Source organism: Suricata suricatta, chromosome 9 (genome assembly GCF_006229205.1).
Source record: "Suricata suricatta isolate VVHF042 chromosome 9, meerkat_22Aug2017_6uvM2_HiC, whole genome shotgun sequence".
NCBI lineage: Eukaryota > Metazoa > Chordata > Mammalia > Carnivora > Herpestidae > Suricata > Suricata suricatta.
In genome coordinates, this window is record NC_043708.1 from 30,904,156 (window position 1) to 30,916,732 (window position 12,577).

General features: G+C 40.0%; 1 protein-coding gene and 1 pseudogene across 10 annotated transcripts in view; one reads left to right on the top strand and one right to left on the bottom strand.

Annotated features, from left to right (window-relative positions):
• The window catches only part of EXD2 (exonuclease 3'-5' domain containing 2), a 52,410-nt gene extending 46,259 nt beyond the window's left edge, over positions 1 to 6,151 (bottom strand). For 6 of the 10 annotated variants that reach the window (XM_029950257.1, XM_029950256.1, XM_029950255.1 and 3 more), the window contains exon 1: positions 6,000 to 6,151. The gene's annotated coding sequence lies outside the window, so the exon portion shown is untranslated. The remainder of the gene's footprint in view (positions 1 to 5,999) is intronic. The other 4 variants (XM_029950261.1, XM_029950260.1, XM_029950259.1 and 1 more) reach the window with 2 other exon arrangements.
• Positions 6,152 to 11,128: 4,977 nt separating this feature from the next.
• On the top strand, positions 11,129 to 12,025 carry LOC115301752 (annotated as a pseudogene).
• Positions 12,026 to 12,577: the final 552 nt, after the last annotated feature.

Consider the following 12,577-nt stretch of genomic DNA (forward strand, 5'->3'; position numbering starts at 1 on the left):
TAGAAGTATCTTATCGACAATTTTCACATCGATTTTTTGAGGCGGACCTTTTTTATTTTAGTAAAATGTACGTAACACAAAATTTACCATTTTAACCATTTTTAAAGTGTCTGACTCAGTGGCATTAATTACATTTCACAATGCTGAGCAGCATCACTGCTATTCATTTCCAGAACTTCATCATCCCAAACACAAACTCTGTACACATTAAACAACAATGTCCCATTCCATCCCTCCCAACCCCTGGGAACTTCTATTAGAATTTCTATTCATATGAATTCGACGTTGCTTTTTTATATCTATGTTGAAATAACAGTTGGACACACTAGGTTAAATACAACATGTTATTAAAATTAAGTTCGCTGTGTTTCTTTTTATATTTTTAATGTGGCTACTAGAAAGCTTTATTTATGGGGCTCATATTATATTAGGGCAGTGCTGTGCTAGAGCCTTATGTGCTTATAAGGAAACAGAGACAGATGATGCTGGAATGAGTAGATACAAGTTGAGTCATGAGGGCCCTAAAATTGTCTTACAAGATAAAACCTTATAGGTAATGGAGAGCCAATAACAGACTTACAAGGGGAGTGTCAGGATCAGACTCATATTTCAAAGAACACCATGGTGGCTGTGTGGGTGCTAGACTGGAGAAGAGTAAGGCAAGAGACAGGAAGACCCACTAGGAGACTCAACAGTAGACCAGGAAGGGAAGAAGAGTCAAATCATGCAGAAGAAGGCAGAATGGAAAAGAACCATGGGGGGTGGGGGTAGGGGGCGGCACCTGGCTGGCTCAATCACCTGAACAGCATGTGACTCTTGGTCACTGGGTCATGAGTTCAAACCCCACACTGGGTATAGAGCTTATATTAAAAAGAAAAAGAAAAAAAAAAAGAAAATGAAAGGAAAAAGAAAAAAAAGGAAATGAAAAAGGAAAAGGAAAATGAAAAGAAAAGAAAAGAAAAGAAAAAAAAGGAACCATGGCTCCTAACAGAAAGGCTGCATTAGAATCACCTGCATAAGCCCAGCAATAGCACTGCTAGGGATTTACCCAAGGGATACAGAAGTGCTGATGCATAGGGGCACATGGACCCCAATGTTCATAGCAGCACTTTCTACAATAGCCAAATCATGGAAAGATTTAATCTAAATGTCCATCATCTAACGAATGGATCAAGAAGATGTGGTATATATATACACAATGGAGTACTATATGGCAATGAGAAAGAATGAAATCTGGCCATTTGTAGGAAAGTGGATGGACCTTGAGGGTGTCATGCTAAGCAAAATAAGTCAGGTGGAGAAGGACAGATACCATATGTTTGCACTCATAGGTCTAACAGGAGAACAGGAGAAACCTAATGGAGGACCAGGGGGAGGGGAAGAGGGAAAGAGAGTTGGGGAGAGAGAGGGATGCAAAACCTGAGAGACTACTGAATACTGAAAATGAACTGAGGGCTGAAGGGAGAAGGGGAGTGGGGAAGGGGTCATGGTGGGGGGCAGTTGTGGGCAGAAGCACTGGGTGTTATATGGAAACCAATTTGACAATAAACTATTATAAAAAAAAAAAAAAGAATCACCTGCATAAGGAGAAAAGTCGTAAATTTTACGACGTTATCATTTTGAAAGTTTGATGAATAGAAAATCAATAGCTTTCCAAACCCATTATAATATTATGAAGAAAAACTCACTCAAAATAGCAATGGACACTTTTTAAAAACCGCACACAAAACAACCACGCACACACACACACGCAAACTAGGCATAAACTCAAAAAGAAATGTGTAAGATGACATGGAGCAAAACAGAAAACTTTACTGAAGACACGGACCGGGGAAGAGCTGGGAGATTAGAGTAGCTACCACACACAGAGCACACGCCACGGGCTAAGTGCCACACATTATATACAATCGTGTATACATTGCTCGTTTAATCCTTTCAACAACCTTCTGCAAAAGGTACTATAATACCATTTTTTTCTCATAAGGAGAAGACTGTTTCACAGAAATATTCAAAATAACATATAAATGCAATGCCAACTTAATCTTTAGAAACTCTTTAAAAAAATGACTTGACCATCAAGAGAGTAAAAAGACGATCCAAGGATGGGAGAAAATATTTGCAGAGCATGTATTTGGCAAAAGCATGTATCTCGAATATATAAAGAACTCTTACAATTCAATAATAAAAAAGACAAATCAGTTAAAAACAGGCAAGGATCTGAAAAGACATTTCTTCAAAGAAGATACACATATGGACAAGAAGCACTTGAAAAGCTATTGTGGAAACACAAATCAAAACCACAATGAGATACCTCTTTACACCCACAAGGATGGCTCTAATCAAAAAGACAGATAATAATGACACGAACGTAAGATGGTGCCGCTGCTTTGAAAACCAGTCTGGCGGTTCCTCAAATGATTGAACAGAGGGATGCCATTTGATCCAGCAATTCTACTGCTAGGTATGTACCCAAGAATGAAAATATTCTTAGGGGCATTATTCATAATAGCCAAAAATAGAAACAGTGTATATGTCCTTCAGCTAATGGGGATAAATAAAATGTACCATATTCATAATGTTATGGGTTGAACTGTGTCCCTGAAAAAGATATGTTGAAGTCCCAGGGCTACCTGTGAATGTGACCTTATTGGAAATTAGGTCTTTGCACACATAGTCAAGTTAAAATGAGGTCATACTGGAGTAGTGTGGGCCTTTAAATCAATAGGAATGGTGTCCTTAAGTAAACGGGAGAAGGCACACAGGAATAGGCTCCCACAGAGAGAAACAGCATGTAAAGACAGACCCTCAGGGAAGAAGGCCATGTGAAGACAGAGGCGGAGGCTGGAGGCTGGAGTTTCGCAGAGACAAGCCAAGGAACACCAAGGATTGCCAGCATCCACCAGAAGCTAAGAAGAAGTAAGAAAGGACTCTCCCAGGAGCCTTCAGAGAGAGGATAGCCCTGCTGACACCTTGATTTTGGACTTCCTAGCCTCCAGAACTGTGAGAGAATACATTTGTGTTAGCTTAAGTCATCCAACTTGTGTTACTTTGTTACCGTAACCCTAGGAAACAAACACACCATAGGATGGAATTCTATTCAGAGGTTAAAAAAAAACACCAAAAAAACCCCCGATGAGCACCAATACTTTCCACAACATGGATGAGGCTTGAAAACATTATGCTGAGTGAAAGAAGCCTGCCACAGATGGAATGATTCCATTCATACAAAATATTCAGATCTATAAAGGCAAAAAGATTCGTGGTTGCCTAGGGCTCGGGTACTGGGGAATGGGGTGGGGAATGGCTGCTAACTGGCACAGGTTTCTTTTCGGGGTGATGAAAGTGCTCTAAAATTAGATTGTGGTGGTGGCTGCACAACTGTGAATATGTTCAAAACCACTGAAGTGTACACTTCAAACGAGGAGTTATATAAATTACATCTCAATAAAACCATTAAAAAAAAAACTACTTGACAAGCTAATTCTAAAAGTCGGGAGAAGAAATTCTAAGATTAGCCCCACAAATGTTTTTTTAAATGAGTATGTGAGCTGAAAAAGTATATGAGCTTCAATAAAATGACAGCAATAATCATAAGGGAGTATTTATTCTACTAGATACCAAAAATATGTATCGGACATAGGATACAGTGGTATTGGTCCTGCAAAACAGAAAATCAGGCCACAGAACAGAAGGGAGTCCAGAAACAGACTGTGTGTGTGAGAAAGTAGTAAGTGATAAATGTGGCATTTCAGATTAATGGGTCAAGGATGGATTTAATATTCAGAGTGATACTGCAGGGAAAACAAGAATTATGCACACACCGTTCACTCACACACTGAGACACTGGATGTGTGTGCGGAATTAAGGGAAAACTCAAACATACAAGAATCTATAGAAGAGAATATAGTCATACAAGAAAACCCCGTCGTGCCGTAGGGTAAAACAAGGTGCTTTGACCTCAGCACTAGGGACATTTTAGTCCAGAATGATTCTTTGTTGTGGAAGGCTTTCCTATGCATTGTAAGATGTTTAGCAATTATCTCTAGTTTCCACCCAGTAGATGACCCCAGTTAGACAACCAAAAAATGTCTCCTCACGTTGCCAAATGGTTCCCGGAAGGCAAAATATCTCCCACTGGAAAACCACTCAGGTAGGGAATGAGAGCCACAAAGTACAAAATACACACAGTGAAAGACTGATACATTCAAATGTAAAATTTAAAACTTTGGTTTGACAAAGATCCCATGTAGTTAAAACACGAGCATCAACTTTAAAAAGCACTAAGTTGGGAATACATACTTAAAACATATAATGACAGAAGATTGATATCCAGAATACATAAAACACTACTATATATTAAAAATAAAAACACAACCCAATAAAAATGAGACATTTCTCAAAAGAGGAACTACAAATAGCCAACAATCACAAAAAGATGCCCAGTCTCACTGGTAACTAGGGAAATACAAATTAGAACCACTTTTCACCCATTAGATTGGCAAAAATGAAAAGGACTGACTGCATCACATGTTTAAAAGATCTAGGGAAACAGAGATTATTATACACTGGTGGTGGGCAGTTTTCAGCCTTAAATGTTCACAACCTCCCCCCCCAGCAGTTCAACCTGCAGGCTTGAAATGTTCACGTGGGCACACAGACAGACACATGTGGAAGGATGTCCTCTACCACGCTGTGTCTAACTGTAAACAATCTCTGGAACCTCACATACAGTGAAATCTTAATCTTCCATGGAATTTACAGAGCAAGTAGAAAGAACAAGGTAGGTCTCTCTACATATGGACAAAGAAAAAGTTCCAAGGCCCATTTTTAAATATAAAAAGTCAAGTCGCTGAAGAGGTACAATATGCTGTATTTGTAAAATATGTATTAGTAAAAATTCAACATGAACTCTTACATCTATGCAACGTATAGAAACAAATACCTTGTCAATAAATGTAAAGAAAGAGAAATTGGAAAAAAAAAAAACCCAAAAAACCGCATCCCAAACTGGTAACAGTTCTTACTTTAGGGCGAAGCTGTTAAAGAAGATGGAGATGGAAAGAGATCAAATACCCATTTTGTTAAAATTTTTTCCATGAATGTTTTTTAAAGACTGTATGCATGGACTACAACAACTAAAATAAATATAAAAGAATATATACATTTTTAAAGCGAACTCAACTTGACCAAAACGAATCATTACTTCCCCCCAATAAACTGCTGGTCTCCCGCACTTCCTAATTCTGATAATTAACAAAATCTTCCCGTGGAGTTCCTTCTATCCATGTAATACAATTTTAAAAATACGGTAAAAATAATATAATGTTTCAAGGCGTCGGTACCAAGAGGGTCTGTTTGCGTCCAATCGGTATATCAAAAGCTTAGAAAGGGCTGGGTTGGCTTATATTTTAAAGAGCAAGGATCAATTCTGTACTGATCACTAGGGTTCTAGTTTCGATCCCAGGGATGCGAAAGAGAAAGAAGTGGCTCCCAGCAAGGCCCAGAGCAGCGGGTGTGGTCTGGGAGGAAAGGGGTGGTAACAGCAGGGGCGGGGGCAGGTCCCCACGAACTGCGGGGAGGAAACTGTCACTGTGGCCTCCTGGAACACGCCGCGGCGCCCAGGGAGTTGCCAGGTGCTGTGGGCGATGCTTCCTTTTGAACTGTGTCAAGAAACCATGTAGGTTCGGTACTTGCTCCTAAAGAGAGACGAAGGGGCTCGAGAGGGCGCGTGGGGGACCGCGGCCCGGGACGAGAGCCCCCGAGGCACACCTGGGTGCTGAACCGCCGCGGGGCAGGGGAGCGGGGAGGCCGCGCCGGGACGGGGGAGAAGGGCTGGGCCAAGTCGCTCGGGGACCACCGGTGGAGCAGCACAATAAGTCGCCCCCGCAGACAGTGACAGCGTCAGCTCCACGACCCTTCCCCTCAATCCGCACTGGAACCCCCTCCTTCCCTCGCAGAAGGCGGGGGAAAGGCCTCGCGGGTCCCTGATTCTCACTCACCTGCGACTGGGACCCAATCCGAACACCTGCGGCACCTCAAGCTGAAGAGCTGGAACCCTCCACCGCCACCTGCGCGCACCCACCCGGATTCACTAGGGCCGAAACCACTTCCGGTCCTGCGACGGGCTAGGAGGATGTAATCCCAGCCGGTGTGTACAAATGGGCGACGCCATATTGTACGGAAGTGCTAGGGCGGCTGTTCCCTCCCCAGTTTCTCCAGTGCTGAACAAAGGATCTGTTAAAACTGGAAAGACTTAACGTCTCTTCAGAAAAGGGGTATTTGTGTTTTTGTTTCTGGGGTGGTATTTTTGCTTGTTTTGATTTTGGTTTTAAAAGGAGAAGCCTCTGGAACTCTCACAAATGCAATATGGAATATGAATTGTTATTACTAATTAGCTCCGGTAATGTTACTCTACTGCTCTAATTTTAACTGTTAAATCATAAAGGTAAATAGGAGGGACACGGCTTAATTAATGCATTCTTGAGTAGCGGTGCATTTCAGACCGTTGCCATTATAATAATTACGCCATCTTATATAACAATATCCACAATACCTTATGTTTATATTGAAAATCATTCATTCAACCAGTCTTTATCAGCAACTATTTTACGTGAAGAGGCTAATGTGTGCTCTGTGTTACTTTGTCATAGAATGTGTAACAGAAGGAGAAACGCAATGTGCATAAACAATGTAAGATATAGTAAGAGATGCCATTTATTGACTGTGTACAACACTGTGCTAGGAACTTTGCAAATGGTTTTATGTATTTTATCTTACTTAATCTTCACAACAACCTCCTGAAACGGTACTATTATTAGCAACATTTTACATAAAATGTAGAAAGGTTAAATAAATTTCTCAAAGTAGCAGCAAGTAAGCTGTGAATCAAACCTCAGTATATCTTCATACAAAGCATGTTGCCCTTTTTAAATGTTTATTTATTTTTGAGAGACAGAGACAGAGCATGAGCCAGGGAAAGGCAGAAACAGGGAGACACAGAATCTGAAGCAGGCTCCAGGCTCTCAGCAGTCAGCATAGAGCCCAATGTGGGGCTTGAACCCATGTCTAAGTTCCTTTAGGTAAGTACCCATGAGGGGGAAATTTATGGCAGATGTAGAGGATTAACCCCTGCATTTTAATTTGCTCCATCCTGAAACACCTAAAAAAAAAAAAGTAAAAAAGAAATGCACATTAAAACGACACTGAGATACCATACTCACTCAAAAGACTAAAATGAAAAACACAGAAAACACCAAGTATTGACAAGGTTTTGGAGCAACTATAACTCCCATATGCTTCTGAGCGTACATAAACTGGTACAATCACTTTGTTAAACTGTTTGGCAGTATCACCTAAAGCTGAATATATGCATAGTAAAACTGTCCCAACAGATCGCACAGTTTGTGAGTTTGAGCCCCGCATTGGACTCTGTGCTAATGGCTCAGAGCCTGGAGCCTGCTTCAGATTCTGTGTCTCCCTCTATCTCTGCCCCTCCCCTGTTCGCACTCTGTCTCTCAAAAATGAATACATGTTAAAAAAAAGAAACAACAGAAATTTATTTCTCGTAGTTTTTGAAGCTGGGAAGTCCATGATCAAGGTGCTGACAAAGTTTTTTGTCTGGTGAGTGCCTGCTACCTAGTTTATAGACTGCTGTCTTTTCTTTGTGCTCTCACTTGGCCAAGAGATAAGGAGCTCTCATGGGTCTTTCATAAGGCACTATCTCATTCATGAGGTTCCACTCTCACAACCTAATCACCTCCCAAAGTCCCCGCCTTCTGATACCATTATACTGGAAGTTACTTTTCAACATACGAATTTTGAGAAGATACAAAACATTCAGTCAATAACACCTACATAGGTAAAGATATCCAAGAATCACCATTCATTGCAGGAACATCTTCAACACCATTAATTAATAGTTTCTAAGGAACACGTATAGAACTCTTGCACCCAGCATTTTTAGAACACAACTACTTTTAAAACTTATAAGGAAAGTGATGGACTAAATGGGTGATGCTAAGGAGGGCACTTATTGGGATGAATACTGGGTGTTATAGGTAAGTGCTAAATCACTGGGTTCTGCTCCTGAAACCAATACTACATTGTTAACTAATTTGAATTTAAATAATTTAATCCAATAATTTAATTTAAATAATTAATTTAATTTAAAATAGATTAATTTATTTTTAAAATATTAAAATTAAATAAATTAATTTATAAAAAATTAAGTTGCCATTGAGCAGCTTACTACAAATTGCGAAAAATTACTATCACACAGATCTCATTCTCTGATCATAGTACAAGTATTGTTAAAACTCTCTATATATGAAGGTTTAAAAAAATCCTAATAACTGAGAGATCAAAGAAGAAATCCTAATGGAAAGTTATAACATTTGATTTGAGAGCTAATAAAACTAGTATATATGAAAATTTATAGGATACAGGTAAATCAATAACCTTTTATGCTTTTAACACTAAAAAATAAGAAAGTAAAAGTTAAATATATAAGTGATCATCCTAATACAGTAGATGAAACAAAAAAGTAAATCCAAAATAGAAGGAAGAAGATAAATAAAGATCAGAGAATAAATTAATAAAATTTAAAAAGCTGTAATACAGATGGCCAAAAAAACTAAAGTTAGATCTTTGAAAAACCTAATAAAAAAAACAAGTTTTTGTGAAATTGATCTAGATCAAAGAGAAGTAGCAACAAATACATAATATTAGGACTAAAAAGGGGGACATAACAAAATAAGCAGAGATTCAAGAAACTATAAGATATGATGAACAACTTTATACCAAAAAATGATTAGACAAGAGAATAAAAAGATAAGCCACAGATTGACAGGAAATATCTGCAAACACTTATCTGATAAAGGACTATTACAGAATATCAAAGGAAATTTTGAAACTCAACAACCCAGTTAAAACATGAGTAAAAGGTGAGGCTCCTGGGTGGCTCAGTTGTTTAAGTTTTCCACTCTGGCTCAGATCATGGTCTCACAGTTTGTGAGTTTGAGCCCCATGTCAGGTGAGCTCAAGCCCTGCAACAGGATTCTCTCTGTCTCCCTCTCTCTCTGCCCCTTGCTCACTTGCACTCTCTATCTCTCTCTCAAATTAAAAAAAAATTTTTTTTTAATGAGCAAAAGATTTGAATAGACACCTCACTGAAGCTATATAGGCTGTCCAAATAAGCATATGAAAAGGTGTTGGACATTACTATATGTTACTAGGAAATTGTAAATGAAAACAACAATTAGAGAGGCACCTGGGTGGCTCAGTCAGTTGAGTGTGAGACTCTTGATTTTTGCTCAGGCCATCATCCCAGGGTCATGGGATCCAGCCCCAAATCAGGCTCTGCATTGAGCATAGAGCCTGCTTCTCTCTCTCTCTGCCCCTCTTCCTCTCTCTCTCTCCCAACAACTACAATTAGATAACATCATCTCATTGAACGGCCAAACCATTTTGGAATGGCTCAAATTCAAACACTGACAACACCAAATGGTGATGAGGATATGGAGCAAGAGGAATTTCATGCATTACTGGTGGGAATGCAAAATGGTGCAGCCACTTCTGAAGATACTTTGTCAGGTTTTACAAGGCTAAATACAGTATTGCCATATGATTCAGAAATCGTGCTCCTAGGTTTTTACTCAAGTGAGTGAAAACTTAAATCATAACAGAAACCTGCACACAAATGTTTATAGCAGCTTTACTTATAAATTGAAAGCAACCAAGATGTTCTTCTATAGGTGAATATATAACCAAACTGTGGCAGGTCCACACCATGAAATGTTATTCGGCAATAAAAAGAAATAAGCTATCAAGCCACAAAAAGACATAGAGGAATCTTAAATGCATATTGCTAAGTGAATGAAGCCAGTCTGAGAAGGGTGCATACTGTATGTTTCCAACTATATGACATGAAAAAAAGCAAAACTGTGGTGACAATAAAAAGATGAGTGGTTGCTAAGGGCTCCTGGGGAGGAAAAGTGGGGTGCATAGGTGGAGCACAGAGGATTTCTTAAAGCAGTGAAACTATCCTGTATGCTACTGTAATGGGGGATACATGACATTATGCAAGTATCGAAACCCATATAGAATTGTGCAACACAAAAGGAAAACACTAAAATGAACTATTACCAGCTATTCTTTAGCTGGTAATAATTTATCAATATTGGTTAGTCAATTGTAACAAATGTACCACACCAGTGCAAGATTTAATAGCAGGGGGAACTGGATGTGTACGTGTGTATTGGGATAGGGCGAGTAGTGTATGGGAACACTCTACTTCCTGTTCAAGTTTTCTATAAGCCCAAAACTGCTCTAGAAATGATGTCAATTCATTTTAGAGTATTGTGCCATGAACTGCCTTTTTAAAAAATTTCTTCTTTCATTTTTCATTTTCATTTAATTTTTCATTCATTAAAAACGCTGTTTTTGGGGCACCTGGGTGGCTCAGTTGGTTGAGCAATCAACTTCATCTCAGGTCATGATCTCACAGTTCGTGGGTTTGAGCCCCGCGTTGGACTCTGTGCTGATGCTCAGAGCCTGGAGCCTGCTTCCGATTCTGTGTGACTCTCTCTCTCTGCCCCTCCCCTGCTCATGATCTGTCACTCTGTCTTTCGAAAATAAATAAATGTTTAAAAATGCTTTTTTCATTTATTCATTGATTTTGGGGACAACTTAATTCCACACCCTGGGATGTCATGTACAGAAAATTCAAGAGAAATTATGACAGTAAGTGCCAGTGGCCTACCCAATATCTCCATTCTCCCTTCTGCCTAGTAGCAAAAGTCAGGGGGCATTTAAAATTTAAAAAAAGGGGGGGACCTGGGTGGCTCAGTTGGTTAAGCGTCTAGCTTTGGCTCAGATCATGATCTTACAGTTTGTGGGTTCGAGCCCCACCTCGGGCTCTGTACTGACAGCCAGCTCAGAGCCTGGAGCCTGCTTCAGATTCCGTATCTCCCTCTCTCTCTCTGGCTCTCCCCTGCTCGTGCTGTCTCTCTCTGTCTCTCAAAAATAAGTAAAAAACATTAAAAATTATATATATATATATATTTTTTTTAAGCTTTCTGCCCATGAACGCAGCCCAGGAAGCATCATTAAAGTCTCCCCTCCAACCACCATGTCTAAGTCAGAGCCTCCCAAAGAGCCTGAACAGCTGCCAAAGCTCTCCATCAGAGGTTTGAACTTGGGAACAACTGATGAGAGTCTGAGGAGCCATTTTGAGCAATGGGGAATGCTTACAGACTGTGTGGTAATGAGAGATCCAAACACCAAGTGCCACCAGAGGGTGTTTGGATTTGTCACGTGCGCCACTGTGGAAGAGGTGGAAGCAGCCATGAATGCAAGGCTACCCAAGGTGGATGGAAGAGTTGTGGCACCAAAGAGGGCTGTCTCCAGAGAAGATTCTCAAAGACCCAGTGCCCACTTAACTGTGAAAAAGATTTTTGTCAGTGGCGTGGAAGAAGACACTGGAGAACATCATCTAAGAGATTAATTTGAACAGTATGGAAAAATTGAAGTGACTGAAATCATAACTGACTGAGGCAGTGGAAAAAGAAAGGCTTTGCTTTTATAACATTTGATGGCCATGACTCTGTAGACAAGATTGCCATTCAAACATTCCATTCTGTGAATGGCCACAACTGTGAAGTAAGGAGAACTCTATCTAAGCAGGAGATGGCTAGTGCTTCCTCCAGCCAAAGAGGTTGAAGTGGTTGTGGACAGTTTGGTGGTGGTCGTGGAGGTGGTTTTGGTGGGAATGATGCCTTTGGTCATGGAGGAAACTTCAGTAGGTGAGGTGGCTTCAGTCGAGGTGGTAGTGGATATGGTGGCAGTGGGGTTGGCTATAATGGATTTGGTAATGATGGAGGCAGCTTTGGAAGTGGTGAAAGCTGTAATGATTTTGGCAATTACAACAATCAATCTTCAAATTCTGGACCCATGAAAGGAGGACATTTTGGAGGCAGAAGCTCTGGCCCTATGGTGGTGGAGACCCAATACTTTCCCAAACCATGAAACCAAGGTGGCAATGGTGGTTCCAACAGCAGTGGCTATGGCAGTGGCAGAAGGCTTAATTATTCCAGGAAACAAAGCTGAGCAGGAGAAGAGAGCCAGAGACATGACAGGGGTGCTGCAGGTTACAACAGATTTATGAGCACGGTCGTGGCAGGCTCTGACTGCTACAAAGAAGACATGTTTTAAACAATACTCATGTGTATGGGCAAAAACTCGAGACTGCTTTTGTGACTAATTGTATAACAGGTTATTTTAGTTTCTGTTCTGTGGAAAGCGCAAAGCATTCCAACAAAGGGTTTTAATGTAAATTGTTTTCTTGTGCCCATGATGTTGATTGCTAAAATGTCTGATCATGATGTTGAATAAATGTGTCTTTTTTTAAAAAATACATTTAAAATTGCATTTAAAAATACATTTAGCAGCAGAAAGAGAAATCAAGAAACTGATTCCATTCACGATTGCACGAAAAACCATCAAATACCTAGGAGGAAACCTAACCAAGGATGTAAAAGACCTATATGATGAAAACTATAGAAAACTTATGAAAGAGATT